General features: G+C 32.8%; 1 long non-coding RNA gene across 1 annotated transcript; it reads right to left on the minus strand.

Annotated features, from left to right (window-relative positions):
* Nucleotides 1-18,268: 18,268 nt before the first annotated feature.
* On the minus strand, nt 18,269-19,455 carry LOC109619651 (uncharacterized). The gene is made up of 2 exons (XR_002200380.3): nt 19,327-19,455; nt 18,269-18,869 (listed from the first exon to the last, which is right to left on the minus strand). It is a non-coding gene; the product is annotated as an uncharacterized lncRNA (long non-coding RNA).
* Between the last annotated feature and the right edge of the window lie 3,034 nt (nt 19,456-22,489).

A 22,489-nucleotide genomic window follows, 5' to 3' on the forward strand; every position in this document is an offset into this window, starting at 1 on the left:
TTCACTATATAGCACTATAGAGGGGAAAAAATTCTTAAAAATCAGTTTGTATTCCTCATGACAAAATATTCGGAGGAAATGTTATTTGTTACCTATCTCATCAGCTAACACCATAAAAAGGGCAAGCGATACTGCATTTTCTCAAAATATCTAGCTCCAAACAGGTCTACCCTCAAAACCACGTGTTTTCCATTTGTATGTAAACAGACTGCACGCTCCCCAGGAAGCTGCTGCATGTGCCCTGAAAGAAGTAGTCCCTGTGAAAAAAGATCATCACCTAACAAAGTACATGAAATATCCTACTCAGTGGTACAAAAAATTTTAAAACTGAGTAAAGGAAAATGTAAAAATGCACTCAAGGAAAAAAAAAATTCTGAAGTATATATGGAACTACAATTCTAAGTTCATTTTGATTGGCCGATTACCGGTGTGATACCTTGAAGAGACTCTAAAGATGTCAGATCCCTTTCAAATTTGCACCTGAGAATTCCCAATCAACTGTCACCAAATCCCCAAAACCCTGTCCCCAGGCTCCCAATATTTCTTTAGCTATTGAGGATTTATCTCCCTTACTCAGACTGAAGAAAATAGCACAGATGAAACACATTTGGAGCCTCACACCATGCATGACCTGAAGCCAATTTTTATCCTTAAAACAACAAGATACAAAATCACCTTGGTACCAAATCAGAGCATATACATTTTTCTTTAAATCAAAATAAAAATACTCCATTAGAGTCACTTCATTATGCAATCATTGCATAACAAAAAAGAAATTGACCCCTATTGTTCACACATTTCATAACTGTATTGTGAATTATCAGGTCAAAAATGAAATCTGTATCTGGTAAATTTATATATCAGGTAAAGCCTGTTTACTTGTCTACACACTGCCATACTCACTTTTATCTAAAAGCAGCATTGTAACACAGGACAGCCAAAATGATATCAGCATGTAATGGAGCTCAGATCTGCTCTGACAACCATAAATCTTGCTTTGATGATAAGAAATGTAAAAGAAACAACTGGGATGCAACTTCATTCTGTGATTTATGTAACATTCTATCTGTAGAGCAAAAGTAGCCATGAAATTTCAATTGGACACACTTAATTATACCCCTCATCAGGCCATCCCTATAGAATTTGAAGAGAATTACTGATCAATGATGATTGACACATGTTAGATAATTTACAGCAAGAGCAATAAGCATATACATGGAGTAATTCAATAAGGCAATGCATTTCTTATGCATATTTACAAGAGAAATCACATAAGTGCATGCCATATCACAATACTAAAAAAAGAATCATACCAACCCCCATAGTTGTGGATATGGGTGGGGCATCTATATTGTACCCATACATGTTACATGAAATGATTTCATTCAAATTTTGACTTTCATTACTAAGAATAGGACAGGTGTGCTGAGGTTACCATATAAAAAATAGTAATATCTCCTTCTAAACATTTTAACAATGACTAATGTTTCAATATCTTAGGTCATTCAAACATAAATATCAGTATTTGTATTTTGTAAATAAGGAACTCCCCTCAAAATGTGGGAAGAAACTGATTTTTTGGCTATAATGCATAGAAACATTTTCTGGTAAACTGAAATTCATCAGTTTTTAAGGATGAAAACCATGAAAAGCTCCTAGATTCAATCATGATGATAGTATATACACTTGACTCATAATGACCTTCTCAACTAAATGCATGAAACCTCTTTTCTACACAAAATATGCATCTGTGTGATCTTGTAAATGGTGTTAAAGCATGTTTTTGCCTTAAATTATTACAAATGGATAATTCAATGTAAAATAGACATACACATAGCACATATTTGTCCAAATCCTCTCATTCCTTGAATCATGACTATGTAGGAAATGAAATGAAATCTCACATAAGGTGAGCAAAAATCAAAAAAATTAAAGTTTTTGTCAAAATAATCCTTCGTTAGAGTGTTCATGTTCTTCTTCGCATTGTTTCGCACTTGTCGCCTAATTCTGTAACTTGCCCGTAAACCTAAATATTGGTCATTCGATGAAAAACTAGTCACTGCGTACTCTTACGACAAAGTCTGGGGGCACCATATTTGACTGCGACAACTGATCTGCACACTTTTACAGCATCTAGAACACAGAAACCAATATTCTAAGCTCCAGTGACTTCATATCATCCATTTCAAAAGGTTTGTATTATCATATATTGAAAATTAAATTTTTTCCACACCAAAAATCATCATTTTTCATATTTTTTTCATTACAAAATTTTAAAAGCATTTTTCTATCTTCAGACTGCAGAAACTAATTTCTGTCATCAAGATTTGACATAAAATACTGAAAACTTGCATCTGCATGCATTTTTACAATTTAACACACAGCCCTTCAAGGTATCACACCGGTAATTGTTTTCACTATATAGCACTATAGAGGGGAAAAAATTCTTAAAAATCAGTTTGTATTCCTCATGACAAAATATTCGGAGGAAATGTTATTTGTTACCTATCTCATCAGCTAACACCATAAAAAGGGCAAGCGATACTGCATTTTCTCAAAATATCTAGCTCCAAACAGGTCTACCCTCAAAACCACGTGTTTTCCATTTGTATGTAAACAGACTGCACACTCCCCAGGAAGCTGCTGCATGTGCCCTGAAAGAAGTAGTCCCTGTGAAAAAAGATCATCACCTAACAAAGTACATGAAATATCCTACTCAGTGGTACAAAAAATTTTAAAACTGAGTAAAGGAAAATGTAAAAATGCACTCAAGGAAAAAAAAAATTCTGAAGTATATATGGAACTACAATTCTAAGTTCATTTTGATTGGCCGATTACCGGTGTGATACCTTGAAGAGACTCTAAAGATGTCAGATCCCTTTCAAATTTGCACCTGAGAATTCCCAATCAACTGTCACCAAATCCCCAAAACCCTGTCCCCAGGCTCCCAATATTTCTTTAGCTATTGAGGATTTATCTCCCTTACTCAGACTGAAGAAAATAGCACAGATGAAACACATTTGGAGCCTCACACCATGCATGACCTGAAGCCAATTTTTATCCTTAAAACAACAAGATACAAAATCACCTTGGTACCAAATCAGAGCATATACATTTTTCTTTAAATCAAAATAAAAATACTCCATTAGAGTCACTTCATTATGCAATCATTGCATAACAAAAAAGAAATTGACCCCTATTGTTCACACATTTCATAACTGTATTGTGAATTATCAGGTCAAAAATGAAATCTGTATCTGGTAAATTTATATATCAGGTAAAGCCTGTTTACTTGTCTACACACTGCCATACTCACTTTTATCTAAAAGCAGCATTGTAACACAGGACAGCCAAAATGATATCAGCATGTAATGGAGCTCAGATCTGCTCTGACAACCATAAATCTTGCTTTGATGATAAGAAATGTAAAAGAAACAACTGGGATGCAACTTCATTCTGTGATTTATGTAACATTCTATCTGTAGAGCAAAAGTAGCCATGAAATTTCAATTGGACACACTTAATTATACCCCTCATCAGGCCATCCCTATAGAATTTGAAGAGAATTACTGATCAATGATGATTGACACATGTTAGATAATTTACAGCAAGAGCAATAAGCATATACATGGAGTAATTCAATAAGGCAATGCATTTCTTATGCATATTTACAAGAGAAATCACATAAGTGCATGCCATATCACAATACTAAAAAAAGAATCATACCAACCCCCATAGTTGTGGATATGGGTGGGGCATCTATATTGTACCCATACATGTTACATGAAATGATTTCATTCAAATTTTGACTTTCATTACTAAGAATAGGACAGGTGTGCTGAGGTTACCATATAAAAAATAGTAATATCTCCTTCTAAACATTTTAACAATGACTAATGTTTCAATATCTTAGGTCATTCAAACATAAATATCAGTATTTGTATTTTGTAAATAAGGAACTCCCCTCAAAATGTGGGAAGAAACTGATTTTTTGGCTATAATGCATAGAAACATTTTCTGGTAAACTGAAATTCATCAGTTTTTAAGGATGAAAACCATGAAAAGCTCCTAGATTCAATCATGATGATAGTATATACACTTGACTCATAATGACCTTCTCAACTAAATGCATGAAACCTCTTTTCTACACAAAATATGCATCTGTGTGATCTTGTAAATGGTGTTAAAGCATGTTTTTGCCTTAAATTATTACAAATGGATAATTCAATGTAAAATAGACATACACATAGCACATATTTGTCCAAATCCTCTCATTCCTTGAATCATGACTATGTAGGAAATGAAATGAAATCTCACATAAGGTGAGCAAAAATCAAAAAAATTAAAGTTTTTGTCAAAATAATCCTTCGTTAGAGTGTTCATGTTCTTCTTCGCATTGTTTCGCACTTGTCGCCTAATTCTGTAACTTGCCCGTAAACCTAAATATTGGTCATTCGATGAAAAACTAGTCACTGCGTACTCTTACGACAAAGTCTGGGGGCACCATATTTGACTGCGACAACTGATCTGCACACTTTTACAGCATCTAGAACACAGAAACCAATATTCTAAGCTCCAGTGACTTCATATCATCCATTTCAAAAGGTTTGTATTATCATATATTGAAAATTAAATTTTTTCCACACCAAAAATCATCATTTTTCATATTTTTTTCATTACAAAATTTTAAAAGCATTTTTCTATCTTCAGACTGCAGAAACTAATTTCTGTCATCAAGATTTGACATAAAATACTGAAAACTTGCATCTGCATGCATTTTTACAATTTAACACACAGCCCTTCAAGGTATCACACCGGTAATTGTTTTCACTATATAGCACTATAGAGGGGAAAAAATTCTTAAAAATCAGTTTGTATTCCTCATGACAAAATATTCGGAGGAAATGTTATTTGTTACCTATCTCATCAGCTAACACCATAAAAAGGGCAAGCGATACTGCATTTTCTCAAAATATCTAGCTCCAAACAGGTCTACCCTCAAAACCACGTGTTTTCCATTTGTATGTAAACAGACTGCACGCTCCCCAGGAAGCTGCTGCATGTGCCCTGAAAGAAGTAGTCCCTGTGAAAAAAGATCATCACCTAACAAAGTACATGAAATATCCTACTCAGTGGTACAAAAAATTTTAAAACTGAGTAAAGGAAAATGTAAAAATGCACTCAAGGAAAAAAAAAATTCTGAAGTATATATGGAACTACAATTCTAAGTTCATTTTGATTGGCCGATTACCGGTGTGATACCTTGAAGAGACTCTAAAGATGTCAGATCCCTTTCAAATTTGCACCTGAGAATTCCCAATCAACTGTCACCAAATCCCCAAAACCCTGTCCCCAGGCTCCCAATATTTCTTTAGCTATTGAGGATTTATCTCCCTTACTCAGACTGAAGAAAATAGCACAGATGAAACACATTTGGAGCCTCACACCATGCATGACCTGAAGCCAATTTTTATCCTTAAAACAACAAGATACAAAATCACCTTGGTACCAAATCAGAGCATATACATTTTTCTTTAAATCAAAATAAAAATACTCCATTAGAGTCACTTCATTATGCAATCATTGCATAACAAAAAAGAAATTGACCCCTATTGTTCACACATTTCATAACTGTATTGTGAATTATCAGGTCAAAAATGAAATCTGTATCTGGTAAATTTATATATCAGGTAAAGCCTGTTTACTTGTCTACACACTGCCATACTCACTTTTATCTAAAAGCAGCATTGTAACACAGGACAGCCAAAATGATATCAGCATGTAATGGAGCTCAGATCTGCTCTGACAACCATAAATCTTGCTTTGATGATAAGAAATGTAAAAGAAACAACTGGGATGCAACTTCATTCTGTGATTTATGTAACATTCTATCTGTAGAGCAAAAGTAGCCATGAAATTTCAATTGGACACACTTAATTATACCCCTCATCAGGCCATCCCTATAGAATTTGAAGAGAATTACTGATCAATGATGATTGACACATGTTAGATAATTTACAGCAAGAGCAATAAGCATATACATGGAGTAATTCAATAAGGCAATGCATTTCTTATGCATATTTACAAGAGAAATCACATAAGTGCATGCCATATCACAATACTAAAAAAAGAATCATACCAACCCCCATAGTTGTGGATATGGGTGGGGCATCTATATTGTACCCATACATGTTACATGAAATGATTTCATTCAAATTTTGACTTTCATTACTAAGAATAGGACAGGTGTGCTGAGGTTACCATATAAAAAATAGTAATATCTCCTTCTAAACATTTTAACAATGACTAATGTTTCAATATCTTAGGTCATTCAAACATAAATATCAGTATTTGTATTTTGTAAATAAGGAACTCCCCTCAAAATGTGGGAAGAAACTGATTTTTTGGCTATAATGCATAGAAACATTTTCTGGTAAACTGAAATTCATCAGTTTTTAAGGATGAAAACCATGAAAAGCTCCTAGATTCAATCATGATGATAGTATATACACTTGACTCATAATGACCTTCTCAACTAAATGCATGAAACCTCTTTTCTACACAAAATATGCATCTGTGTGATCTTGTAAATGGTGTTAAAGCATGTTTTTGCCTTAAATTATTACAAATGGATAATTCAATGTAAAATAGACATACACATAGCACATATTTGTCCAAATCCTCTCATTCCTTGAATCATGACTATGTAGGAAATGAAATGAAATCTCACATAAGGTGAGCAAAAATCAAAAAAATTAAAGTTTTTGTCAAAATAATCCTTCGTTAGAGTGTTCATGTTCTTCTTCGCATTGTTTCGCACTTGTCGCCTAATTCTGTAACTTGCCCGTAAACCTAAATATTGGTCATTCGATGAAAAACTAGTCACTGCGTACTCTTACGACAAAGTCTGGGGGCACCATATTTGACTGCGACAACTGATCTGCACACTTTTACAGCATCTAGAACACAGAAACCAATATTCTAAGCTCCAGTGACTTCATATCATCCATTTCAAAAGGTTTGTATTATCATATATTGAAAATTAAATTTTTTCCACACCAAAAATCATCATTTTTCATATTTTTTTCATTACAAAATTTTAAAAGCATTTTTCTATCTTCAGACTGCAGAAACTAATTTCTGTCATCAAGATTTGACATAAAATACTGAAAACTTGCATCTGCATGCATTTTTACAATTTAACACACAGCCCTTCAAGGTATCACACCGGTAATTGTTTTCACTATATAGCACTATAGAGGGGAAAAAATTCTTAAAAATCAGTTTGTATTCCTCATGACAAAATATTCGGAGGAAATGTTATTTGTTACCTATCTCATCAGCTAACACCATAAAAAGGGCAAGCGATACTGCATTTTCTCAAAATATCTAGCTCCAAACAGGTCTACCCTCAAAACCACGTGTTTTCCATTTGTATGTAAACAGACTGCACACTCCCCAGGAAGCTGCTGCATGTGCCCTGAAAGAAGTAGTCCCTGTGAAAAAAGATCATCACCTAACAAAGTACATGAAATATCCTACTCAGTGGTACAAAAAATTTTAAAACTGAGTAAAGGAAAATGTAAAAATGCACTCAAGGAAAAAAAAAATTCTGAAGTATATATGGAACTACAATTCTAAGTTCATTTTGATTGGCCGATTACCGGTGTGATACCTTGAAGAGACTCTAAAGATGTCAGATCCCTTTCAAATTTGCACCTGAGAATTCCCAATCAACTGTCACCAAATCCCCAAAACCCTGTCCCCAGGCTCCCAATATTTCTTTAGCTATTGAGGATTTATCTCCCTTACTCAGACTGAAGAAAATAGCACAGATGAAACACATTTGGAGCCTCACACCATGCATGACCTGAAGCCAATTTTTATCCTTAAAACAACAAGATACAAAATCACCTTGGTACCAAATCAGAGCATATACATTTTTCTTTAAATCAAAATAAAAATACTCCATTAGAGTCACTTCATTATGCAATCATTGCATAACAAAAAAGAAATTGACCCCTATTGTTCACACATTTCATAACTGTATTGTGAATTATCAGGTCAAAAATGAAATCTGTATCTGGTAAATTTATATATCAGGTAAAGCCTGTTTACTTGTCTACACACTGCCATACTCACTTTTATCTAAAAGCAGCATTGTAACACAGGACAGCCAAAATGATATCAGCATGTAATGGAGCTCAGATCTGCTCTGACAACCATAAATCTTGCTTTGATGATAAGAAATGTAAAAGAAACAACTGGGATGCAACTTCATTCTGTGATTTATGTAACATTCTATCTGTAGAGCAAAAGTAGCCATGAAATTTCAATTGGACACACTTAATTATACCCCTCATCAGGCCATCCCTATAGAATTTGAAGAGAATTACTGATCAATGATGATTGACACATGTTAGATAATTTACAGCAAGAGCAATAAGCATATACATGGAGTAATTCAATAAGGCAATGCATTTCTTATGCATATTTACAAGAGAAATCACATAAGTGCATGCCATATCACAATACTAAAAAAAGAATCATACCAACCCCCATAGTTGTGGATATGGGTGGGGCATCTATATTGTACCCATACATGTTACATGAAATGATTTCATTCAAATTTTGACTTTCATTACTAAGAATAGGACAGGTGTGCTGAGGTTACCATATAAAAAATAGTAATATCTCCTTCTAAACATTTTAACAATGACTAATGTTTCAATATCTTAGGTCATTCAAACATAAATATCAGTATTTGTATTTTGTAAATAAGGAACTCCCCTCAAAATGTGGGAAGAAACTGATTTTTTGGCTATAATGCATAGAAACATTTTCTGGTAAACTGAAATTCATCAGTTTTTAAGGATGAAAACCATGAAAAGCTCCTAGATTCAATCATGATGATAGTATATACACTTGACTCATAATGACCTTCTCAACTAAATGCATGAAACCTCTTTTCTACACAAAATATGCATCTGTGTGATCTTGTAAATGGTGTTAAAGCATGTTTTTGCCTTAAATTATTACAAATGGATAATTCAATGTAAAATAGACATACACATAGCACATATTTGTCCAAATCCTCTCATTCCTTGAATCATGACTATGTAGGAAATGAAATGAAATCTCACATAAAGTGAGCAAAAATCAAAAAAATTAAAGTTTTTGTCAAAATAATCCTTCGTTAGAGTGTTCATGTTCTTCTTCGCATTGTTTCGCACTTGTCGCCTAATTCTGTAACTTGCCCGTAAACCTAAATATTGGTCATTCGATGAAAAACTAGTCACTGCGTACTCTTACGACAAAGTCTGGGGGCACCATATTTGACTGCGACAACTGATCTGCACACTTTTACAGCATCTAGAACACAGAAACCAATATTCTAAGCTCCAGTGACTTCATATCATCCATTTCAAAAGGTTTGTATTATCATATATTGAAAATTAAATTTTTTCCACACCAAAAATCATCATTTTTCATATTTTTTTCATTACAAAATTTTAAAAGCATTTTTCTATCTTCAGACTGCAGAAACTAATTTCTGTCATCAAGATTTGACATAAAATACTGAAAACTTGCATCTGCATGCATTTTTACAATTTAACACACAGCCCTTCAAGGTATCACACCGGTAATTGTTTTCACTATATAGCACTATAGAGGGGAAAAAATTCTTAAAAATCAGTTTGTATTCCTCATGACAAAATATTCGGAGGAAATGTTATTTGTTACCTATCTCATCAGCTAACACCATAAAAAGGGCAAGCGATACTGCATTTTCTCAAAATATCTAGCTCCAAACAGGTCTACCCTCAAAACCACGTGTTTTCCATTTGTATGTAAACAGACTGCACGCTCCCCAGGAAGCTGCTGCATGTGCCCTGAAAGAAGTAGTCCCTGTGAAAAAAGATCATCACCTAACAAAGTACATGAAATATCCTACTCAGTGGTACAAAAAATTTTAAAACTGAGTAAAGGAAAATGTAAAAATGCACTCAAGGAAAAAAAAAATTCTGAAGTATATATGGAACTACAATTCTAAGTTCATTTTGATTGGCCGATTACCGGTGTGATACCTTGAAGAGACTCTAAAGATGTCAGATCCCTTTCAAATTTGCACCTGAGAATTCCCAATCAACTGTCACCAAATCCCCAAAACCCTGTCCCCAGGCTCCCAATATTTCTTTAGCTATTGAGGATTTATCTCCCTTACTCAGACTGAAGAAAATAGCACAGATGAAACACATTTGGAGCCTCACACCATGCATGACCTGAAGCCAATTTTTATCCTTAAAACAACAAGATACAAAATCACCTTGGTACCAAATCAGAGCATATACATTTTTCTTTAAATCAAAATAAAAATACTCCATTAGAGTCACTTCATTATGCAATCATTGCATAACAAAAAAGAAATTGACCCCTATTGTTCACACATTTCATAACTGTATTGTGAATTATCAGGTCAAAAATGAAATCTGTATCTGGTAAATTTATATATCAGGTAAAGCCTGTTTACTTGTCTACACACTGCCATACTCACTTTTATCTAAAAGCAGCATTGTAACACAGGACAGCCAAAATGATATCAGCATGTAATGGAGCTCAGATCTGCTCTGACAACCATAAATCTTGCTTTGATGATAAGAAATGTAAAAGAAACAACTGGGATGCAACTTCATTCTGTGATTTATGTAACATTCTATCTGTAGAGCAAAAGTAGCCATGAAATTTCAATTGGACACACTTAATTATACCCCTCATCAGGCCATCCCTATAGAATTTGAAGAGAATTACTGATCAATGATGATTGACACATGTTAGATAATTTACAGCAAGAGCAATAAGCATATACATGGAGTAATTCAATAAGGCAATGCATTTCTTATGCATATTTACAAGAGAAATCACATAAGTGCATGCCATATCACAATACTAAAAAAAGAATCATACCAACCCCCATAGTTGTGGATATGGGTGGGGCATCTATATTGTACCCATACATGTTACATGAAATGATTTCATTCAAATTTTGACTTTCATTACTAAGAATAGGACAGGTGTGCTGAGGTTACCATATAAAAAATAGTAATATCTCCTTCTAAACATTTTAACAATGACTAATGTTTCAATATCTTAGGTCATTCAAACATAAATATCAGTATTTGTATTTTGTAAATAAGGAACTCCCCTCAAAATGTGGGAAGAAACTGATTTTTTGGCTATAATGCATAGAAACATTTTCTGGTAAACTGAAATTCATCAGTTTTTAAGGATGAAAACCATGAAAAGCTCCTAGATTCAATCATGATGATAGTATATACACTTGACTCATAATGACCTTCTCAACTAAATGCATGAAACCTCTTTTCTACACAAAATATGCATCTGTGTGATCTTGTAAATGGTGTTAAAGCATGTTTTTGCCTTAAATTATTACAAATGGATAATTCAATGTAAAATAGACATACACATAGCACATATTTGTCCAAATCCTCTCATTCCTTGAATCATGACTATGTAGGAAATGAAATGAAATCTCACATAAGGTGAGCAAAAATCAAAAAAATTAAAGTTTTTGTCAAAATAATCCTTCGTTAGAGTGTTCATGTTCTTCTTCGCATTGTTTCGCACTTGTCGCCTAATTCTGTAACTTGCCCGTAAACCTAAATATTGGTCATTCGATGAAAAACTAGTCACTGCGTACTCTTACGACAAAGTCTGGGGGCACCATATTTGACTGCGACAACTGATCTGCACACTTTTACAGCATCTAGAACACAGAAACCAATATTCTAAGCTCCAGTGACTTCATATCATCCATTTCAAAAGGTTTGTATTATCATATATTGAAAATTAAATTTTTTCCACACCAAAAATCATCATTTTTCATATTTTTTTCATTACAAAATTTTAAAAGCATTTTTCTATCTTCAGACTGCAGAAACTAATTTCTGTCATCAAGATTTGACATAAAATACTGAAAACTTGCATCTGCATGCATTTTTACAATTTAACACACAGCCCTTCAAGGTATCACACCGGTAATTGTTTTCACTATATAGCACTATAGAGGGGAAAAAATTCTTAAAAATCAGTTTGTATTCCTCATGACAAAATATTCGGAGGAAATGTTATTTGTTACCTATCTCATCAGCTAACACCATAAAAAGGGCAAGCGATACTGCATTTTCTCAAAATATCTAGCTCCAAACAGGTCTACCCTCAAAACCACGTGTTTTCCATTTGTATGTAAACAGACTGCACACTCCCCAGGAAGCTGCTGCATGTGCCCTGAAAGAAGTAGTCCCTGTGAAAAAAGATCATCACCTAACAAAGTACATGAAATATCCTACTCAGTGGTACAAAAAATTTTAAAACTGAGTAAAGGAAAATGTAAAAATGCACTCAAGGAAAAAAAAAATTCTGAAGTATATATGGAACTACAATTCTAAGTTCATTTTGATTGGCCGATTACCGGTGTGATACCTTGAAGAGACTCTAAAGATGTCAGATCCCTTTCAAATTTGCACCTGAGAATTCCCAATCAACTGTCACCAAATCCCCAAAACCCTGTCCCCAGGCTCCCAATATTTCTTTAGCTATTGAGGATTTATCTCCCTTACTCAGACTGAAGAAAATAGCACAGATGAAACACATTTGGAGCCTCACACCATGCATGACCTGAAGCCAATTTTTATCCTTAAAACAACAAGATACAAAATCACCTTGGTACCAAATCAGAGCATATACATTTTTCTTTAAATCAAAATAAAAATACTCCATTAGAGTCACTTCATTATGCAATCATTGCATAACAAAAAAGAAATTGACCCCTATTGTTCACACATTTCATAACTGTATTGTGAATTATCAGGTCAAAAATGAAATCTGTATCTGGTAAATTTATATATCAGGTAAAGCCTGTTTACTTGTCTACACACTGCCATACTCACTTTTATCTAAAAGCAGCATTGTAACACAGGACAGCCAAAATGATATCAGCATGTAATGGAGCTCAGATCTGCTCTGACAACCATAAATCTTGCTTTGATGATAAGAAATGTAAAAGAAACAACTGGGATGCAACTTCATTCTGTGATTTATGTAACATTCTATCTGTAGAGCAAAAGTAGCCATGAAATTTCAATTGGACACACTTAATTATACCCCTCATCAGGCCATCCCTATAGAATTTGAAGAGAATTACTGATCAATGATGATTGACACATGTTAGATAATTTACAGCAAGAGCAATAAGCATATACATGGAGTAATTCAATAAGGCAATGCATTTCTTATGCATATTTACAAGAGAAATCACATAAGTGCATGCCATATCACAATACTAAAAAAAGAATCATACCAACCCCCATAGTTGTGGATATGGGTGGGGCATCTATATTGTACCCATACATGTTACATGAAATGATTTCATTCAAATTTTGACTTTCATTACTAAGAATAGGACAGGTGTGCTGAGGTTACCATATAAAAAATAGTAATATCTCCTTCTAAACATTTTAACAATGACTAATGTTTCAATATCTTAGGTCATTCAAACATAAATATCAGTATTTGTATTTTGTAAATAAGGAACTCCCCTCAAAATGTGGGAAGAAACTGATTTTTTGGCTATAATGCATAGAAACATTTTCTGGTAAACTGAAATTCATCAGTTTTTAAGGATGAAAACCATGAAAAGCTCCTAGATTCAATCATGATGATAGTATATACACTTGACTCATAATGACCTTCTCAACTAAATGCATGAAACCTCTTTTCTACACAAAATATGCATCTGTGTGATCTTGTAAATGGTGTTAAAGCATGTTTTTGCCTTAAATTATTACAAATGGATAATTCAATGTAAAATAGACATACACATAGCACATATTTGTCCAAATCCTCTCATTCCTTGAATCATGACTATGTAGGAAATGAAATGAAATCTCACATAAGGTGAGCAAAAATCAAAAAAATTAAAGTTTTTGTCAAAATAATCCTTCGTTAGAGTGTTCATGTTCTTCTTCGCATTGTTTCGCACTTGTCGCCTAATTCTGTAACTTGCCCGTAAACCTAAATATTGGTCATTCGATGAAAAACTAGTCACTGCGTACTCTTACGACAAAGTCTGGGGGCACCATATTTGACTGCGACAACTGATCTGCACACTTTTACAGCATCTAGAACACAGAAACCAATATTCTAAGCTCCAGTGACTTCATATCATCCATTTCAAAAGGTTTGTATTATCATACATTGAAAATTAAATTTTTTCCACACCAAAAATCATCATTTTTCATATTTTTTTCATTACAAAATTTTAAAAGCATTTTTCTATCTTCAGACTGCAGAAACTAATTTCTGTCATCAAGATTTGACATAAAATACTGAAAACTTGCATCTGCATGCATTTTTACAATTTAACACACAGCCCTTGAATAGATGCAATGGTTAGGCCAGTAAAATCTCAAACTCCAGAAAGCAAATATACAACTCAATTTAGACGATCGAGATGATAAGAAAAGAATTGCATGTATATTTCTGAATTCGTCCCAAAAGCCATACCTGTATTTCGTTTACCATTGAATGTTAACGCGTTGTTTGGTTGCTTTATATGGACATACACGTAAATATTGAACAGTCCATATGAGCTATGTATACAATTATTGGGTATTTCCATACATACTTCAGACAGGAAATTTATGACCAAATTAAAATTGAATGCAACGATAGTACATGTTGTTTACTGCATCAAGCATGGTAATAGAGACGAAATAAAGAAAAAAATCTGAAGGTAGCAGTGAATATTTTAAACACCTAAGACATGCACAGAAAACAACCGACACTAACTATCAATTATAAATAAAAGAATAAATAAATAAATAAATAAATAAATAAATATAAATAAAGAAGTCAACAAAGATACACGTGAATCTATCAGAACATAGTAAACCACTGTCGTATATCCGCGCCGTTAGCGACATGTATATTCTAAACAGCTAAGACATGCACAGAAAACTACCGAAATTAACTATCAATTATAAATATAAGAATAAATATATAAATGAATATAAATAAATAAGTCAAAAACGATATATGTGAATCTATCTAACATAGTGAACCACTGTTGTATATCCGCGCCGATAGTGACATGTTTGGATAACGTGAAAATGGCGTATCCATTGCAAAAACTACGAGTGTTGTGTTCTTTTTTCTATCGACAATGAGGCAACTATTAATTAAAATATCGTAATAGTCATTCTTATTTTTTAAGGTTTTGCAGTTGAAAAAAATGTGTGTGCTATTTTGTTCATCGTGAATAAAAACGATTTATTTGTAAGCATATCAAACTTTAACGTGTCATTTAAAGGCAAAAACCAAGATCTATTTGAAAGGAACATGGTCACGATTTTGGTCAAAAATTATTTTTCAGTATGGCTTTTTTAATTGGCAACCGAAATTTGAGTGTTATTTGTTGAGTTATATATTTAAGCGAGTTAAAGAGCTTGAAATTCTTCGCTATGTAAACAAAGCGTTTGTTTACATTTAGAACGTTGAAGTAAAATTTTCAGTTTTAAACCTAAAACGAATGTGTTAAACGCAAGGAACTGTTCATCTATGCTTACAATAAATAAAAGATAGACAAATAAGATGGAAAAAGAATTTTTACTGGGATATTGAACCTATGTAAACAAAAACATTGTACGAGCCTTGTTTACATGACAAAGAATTGTGAGCACTGTATCTTGCATATAACTCTACAAATGACTCTCAAATTTTATTTTATCATTAGAAATGCATTTCTTAAGCATTGTAAATAATAATAATAAAAATATAAAAATAGAATTTGACCAAAATCGTGATTATGCCCCTTTAACAGTTTAAGATTAAGTAGATAATATACCACATACTAAAGATCTGAAGGAGCCAAAATTAATTTAAAACATAACACTTACAAAATGAAACCATTTCAATATCTTTTTAATACATTAATATGTATAAAAATAACAATAACTTCATGCACCTGCTAAATAAGTAGTACCGTTTGGATAAATAAATTATTCCGGTTTTGATGCTAAAATATAAATTGTGAAGATGGTACGTTTTGAATAATTTAAAGACGTAACATTTTTTATATTTTAGACAAAACTGGAGCAGTTTGCCTTTTATCGGTGTGCAACCGAATATACATATTTAAAAAAAAATTAGTGGACCATTCAGTTAATTAATTACACAGCATGCAAAAGAAGTATTAAAAGCAGGTCAAAAGAACTTACGATTGTTTTCTTTCCTAGCTGTCCGACAATTTCATAAACGTGATGAAACCAAAATTCTTCCACATGTCTGAAAGGGACTAAAACCGGATGTGAAAGTTCGTTTAAGTAGACAATCATGTGTTTTCCCTCTGATAAAATGGTATACTTAGTATATAAATTTAACGAATAAGGAATCATGATTCTTTGAGTATTATGAGGTGATAATTTTGGTCGGGGCGTGATCCAATCCAAAAAATCCCGAAGTGAAACCTCATAATATCCAAAGAATGATTCCTTATTATACTTATATTTATTTAATTGTCAGCAAATGTACGATTAAATATTTGAATGTAAATAAACAAACTCCACTTGCACCCCAATTATACGTCATTTGAAGGTATTGGACTGAATATAGTATAAAATTGATACGTAGTGTTATCACATGAAAAAAAAACCCACTGAAAAATGTAAATTAGTTATACAGAATTAACTTAAAGGTTTTTTTTTTTTTACTAATCTCCAAAGAATACTTTCTTTGATTTTAAAGAAAAATGTGTCAAAATTTGAGGAACACAATAAAACTATATACATGTAAAACAATGTAATAAAAAAGTTTTTCACTCTTAACATGAAAAGCAATACATCAGATAAACACCTTAACAGACAACTATCTACTACTTTTATGGCAAGTGACTGTATGATGTGTTATTTTAGAAATTCTGGAATGATATCATCGTGAAGTAAGTTGAACGGAGAACGTGCCTGGTAATAATACTATGAAAGTGAGCTTCGTTTATATTCAATACAAAGCCAGTACATCGCTAAGCGAAGAAAATTCTACGATTTTTTCATTTCACTCCAAATGATATAATTCAAAGTACCATAGACGTCTGCTAAGTCATATTAACTATGTTTAGAGAAAAAGTTGGTCCTAAAAATTCAAGTGATGATGAGACCTCAGCATACGTCGCCATTTAGCAAACTTATCTCTGGCCAACTACTGCATATGTACATTGATTTAATTATAATTCCCACCAGAAAATTAAAACGATAATTATATATCTATGTATATTACTGATGAAAATTTTTTGTTGATTTCTTAAATTAACAAACTCAAAAAATAAAGTTGATTACACAAAATGTCAGGATTTTACATTGCTCTTATTTCATCCAATGCATATTGCTATTCTGTTCAAAATCTGGTACAAGTTAGGCTGAATCTTTCTAAATTGATATCGACGGAATGTTTATACAACAGACTTAAACTCCTACAACAGATCAAATTCCAATAAATTAATATCTCTATTTTATATAACATATAGCAATTATCAGATATTTCCTATTTGTTTGGATATTCATACATATGAAATTGGTCGGTTAATTAAAGGTTAAGCTTGTATAGCTGATAAGTATTCATATTTAAAAATACCACCAAATATATATATATATATATATATATATATATATATATATATATATATATATATATATATATATATATATATATATATATATATATATTGGTCTAACAAAGTACGCGTCCGTTTTTATGGCGAAGAAATCCCGATTTGCATCTAGGTGTGTCTAGAAACCATTTGTATAATATAATGTATTTACAAACACACACACACACACACACACACACACACACACACACACACACACACACACACACACACACACACACACACACACACACACACACACACACACACACACACACACACACACACACACACACACACACACACACACACACACACACACACACACACACACACACACACACACACCCACCCACTCACAATTTTTTAGGACTGGATACGAGATAAATATTAATCAACCGACCAAGTAGTGAAATTAAAGATATAGTGATTGCTTTTTTTGGTTCTTAAAAAAGTAAACAAAGCCAAGTTGATGAAAAAAAAAATATCTAAAGAATATTGATCGGCAGGAAAAGAAAAAAAAGACAGAAAAACAAGTTATTAAACGTGTTATGTCTTTATATTTATTATTATCAAATGAAATGTAAACAATTAAAACAGAATACCTCATATTCGAATTATCATACGGTTTGTATCAAAACAAACTTGGCGAAAATCAGAAATTTAAAATAACATTGTAAATTTGATGATGATTTGGAATATATATATATATCTTTTTTTGTTGGTCAAACACAGTGGTCACTATGCACACAAGATATATTTGTGCGTGTGATCGTAGAAGTATGACCACATCCTTCGCATGGTGTTGCCCTTATTGGGAAAACTACCGCAGGTGACGGGTTTGATGTTGAATTTCCCGTCGAGGTCGTTGACTCCGGGAACAAACCATTCGGACCATTTTTTATTGAACCATTGAATCTGATAGGCAGCGATTTTTCCATTGAGCATCACGTAATCCATATTGCTGTAGAGACCGATGTGCCACTCACATTTTGACGTTCTTGGTTTGACAACCTCTGTGCATTTAGGCTGAGTAGAAATGTCATGTCTGATTCTGTCTGACACACCCTCTACCAAAGAGAGGCTCAGGAATGCGCATATGCACAGAAACAGACGTGTCATTTTGAGAGAACCGTTCTATCTTGTAAAGCTACAAAAGGAATTGTTTTAAAAAGAAAACTAGAATTGGCGAATCGGCACATTAACAGAAAATTTTTCATAATGAGATTGGTCTTATTCTTTAAAGAATAAAAAGCAAAAACAAAAGCAAAATGGAAAAAGTAAATTGTGTAGTATAAGGCTTTCACATTTTGTATCACATTGGTTTAACAGGGTCGAATGGGCGGGACTGTTGTGAGGTTTTTTTCTCACCCGTTTTATACTAATAATTTTGTACGAAATGATAGGAAAATGTTAAGCTAAAATATTTTGATTTTTCATTTTCTGAATAAAAGGATCATTGTATTTGAAAGTTTAAAACAGGTCGCTGACAATCTAACCACCTTTTAAACAAGACCATTATCATTTTTTTGTTTTATGTTCATCTCTGCATAAACAATGTCACAGTTAATTTTCTATTGAATCAAAAAAAAAGGGAGCAATCTTACCTTCAAGTCGATTCACGATTTTAGATGTGTTTCCCTTCCATTTATATATATACTCCTGATATGTAAATCAGATGTAAATTAAAATTTGGGAATTTTATTGTTCACCTTTTTTTAAAACTAGGAATGGTAAATTCTAAAACGAAAATTACCAATCAATTCAACAGCCAATCAAAAGAGGATTGGTATGTATATTTAGAGAAAGAACGGTAAATATTTACTTCATTGTTATGCAAAAGACGTGTTTTGGTGTTAGAGTTCAAGTTTAATCATGACAAAGGAGCACCATATATACCACCTATAAACAGGACTAGGTCATGTTTACAATATACAAAGATGTATAGGGAAATCCATTTTACTCTCGAACACATTAATCATGTAATCTCGTTTTTCCGTTCGATGTAAACCATGTATGTACTGTAAATGGTGACCGTTGTTATCCGAGCAAATATACGCCCTTTTAGTAGTCAAATTGGTATAAAACCAATAAATACTTCTGGTGTTGCAAAGTTGGTAAGTTTTTTTTTCATTTCAAGTGTTTCAAGTTTGCACAGTTGTTATGAACTGATTTTGAAGCCTTCACCATTACTTCATACAGGGGCGTAGCTGCCCATAGGCCAGCATGCCAAAGCGTACTTAATGTTCGGCCAGAAACCCCCCCCCCCCCCCCCTGCCCAACAAACCCCCCCCCCCCCCCAAAAAAAAACCAAAAAAAAAACCACACAAAAACAACCAGAAAGAGAAATTAAACAATGTGAACCATCCAATTGTTGACAATATAACCTCATGTCATGTCAATGGGATTGCTTACTTACTTCAAAATTGTAAATAGGCATGAACCTCCGGATTGGTTTATTTTGTTAAACATATAATTAACTGACGGAATGTCTAAGCAATCATAAATCAGACATGAAAATGTTTTATGTGACAATAAAATCAGTAATTGAAAGTTAGATTAAAAAAAATAATATGTCAAGATCAATAAGTATTAATTACAAAATAAGTGCATTGAAGCAAACAAAAGCTTTGGGCTAAAACACGTATTTATGCATGTATTGAGAAAGAAGATGAGCAAATATTATGGCGCTAAATTCCATTGTTGAATCGATAAATATGATGTTAAAAATATTCAACAGTCTCGCTTGAAGTCATCTTTTCGTAAGTTCTATGGTTGATACGACGACCTTGTCAGCAAATACAATCTTCTACTGGGTCGCATGCTGACTGACGTTTTTCATACTAATAGTTAGACCATAATTAATCACCGAATTGTCTACGGACCTTTCCGATTTTTTTGTCCCGATGACGACAAAGAGCACACGGCGGTTGTGGCCGTCATTTTTGTCATTTAATACGATCATGCAAAAGAATAATGTCTAGTTTTTTGTCTGTATGACAATATAACAAAAACGAAAAAAATGCCTTAAAATTTAGGGATATCAAACCTTCAACCTACAAAGCCCAGTTCTTTAGTGTTATCTAAGTATGATGTCTGATACTGTAACTACCTAGCCATTTAAGCGACAGCATTTACTATAATGCTTTGTGAATTTTTTTCTTCGAGTTTATGGACTTTTACTATTTCTTGAACGTCTTCTGAGATATGAAATGGTGTTTCCAATGTAAAGTCTGTTCAAACTCAAATATACGGTTAACTGAAATTTTTGTGCTCTCATTAGAAAACAAAGCAAAAATCAACTCTATGAAACATTAAATATTTAAGTTCTAAAAATGACAATTTATTGATATGTATTTAAAGTTTTAGTAATGTTTGTACATAAATCCACTCAATATATCCCAGTGAACTTGAAATAAAAGATACCACAGAGTCTGTGTCATCTGTTTGATATTTAGAATGAATATTTCTACGTCGGTATTTGACATTAACACAAAACTGTGTGTAATGTAGTGTGTACATAATTTTTCGAAAGCACCAGCAACCGTTTTTTTTTTTTTTACCCTGTTTGAATCTAAGCAATAAAAAAACTCCCCGAAAGTTGCCATTTACACGTACTACACATTTTGACAGTTTTATCGAAAAATCACAGCGCGTCTAATTTAACTCCATTCTGAGAAGTACAATTGAAATAAATTAAAAGGAGAAAATAATTTGTCTCAGAAATTGTATCTTCTGCTAACAAGAAATAGTTAAGATAAAAAAAGCGATTTTAAGGTATTGGTTAAAGGAATATTAAAATATATCTTTACCATTCATACTTTCTTAACACATCTGACAATTGTTTCCTCATTTTCATTCGTGTAGTTTCCTGTCATTTTGCAACAGAACAACCCCCCCCCCCCCCCCCTGCATGTCTTTAGTATACATTCATAGAATTGACAAGTTAGTTGTTTTAACAAAAATATTCATTATTAAAGCAGTAAAATGTGCTGCCATGATATCTTATGCTTAGAACAGTATACGAAATTCACATGTAATATCGCTCTTTGCTGTTCAGTAGCCCTAATAAAACATTCAATAACAATTAATATATTGATTTTTAGAAATACGTTTTGGAATTGATGCACATTCACCACATTGTCAAAGTTGGTTCTCTCTCCACCTTCATATAACTCAGAAAACCTGTATATGTCATGTAGTATTAAATTTAATTTCATTTGAAATTAAAATTCCCCTGTATATTCATCCTAATTAATAGTAAAGTAATATAATTTCTTATCCCATGAAATTGCGATGGATTGAAACGAATATTCTATTTCTTATGTTTATCATTATCCGGATTTCTTATCAGATGTTAACATCAATTGGCACAATATTTCGGTCTATGCTTAATGAAAATCTAATAATTAAATTAATGTAAATGTCAGCGGAATGAAGAGCCTGTTGATAACACGTTCAGTTGCATACTGCATGTGAAAATCTAGTTTGATTAGAATTACAATAAAATCTCAGCTAACAATCAAAAGTGAAAAATTTGATCGATCTCAGCTCTTATCGGTGCTTTCTGTTAAGATCAGGCTTCAGTGCTAGGGTTTTATTTATAGAAATGGTGTGGAAGAGTCGGCAATATTTCTGCTAACTCTGGCTGTCCAGAGTTAACCCTTTAACTCTATCGTTAGAGAGCTTGGCAGTATGCCAGACAATATTCCTGTTACAATGTCTATGATACCATTGCATTGGCGAAATGATGTACATGTACCCAAGATC

Source organism: Magallana gigas, chromosome 6 (genome assembly GCF_963853765.1).
Source record: "Magallana gigas chromosome 6, xbMagGiga1.1, whole genome shotgun sequence".
Taxonomy (NCBI): domain Eukaryota; kingdom Metazoa; phylum Mollusca; class Bivalvia; order Ostreida; family Ostreidae; genus Magallana; species Magallana gigas.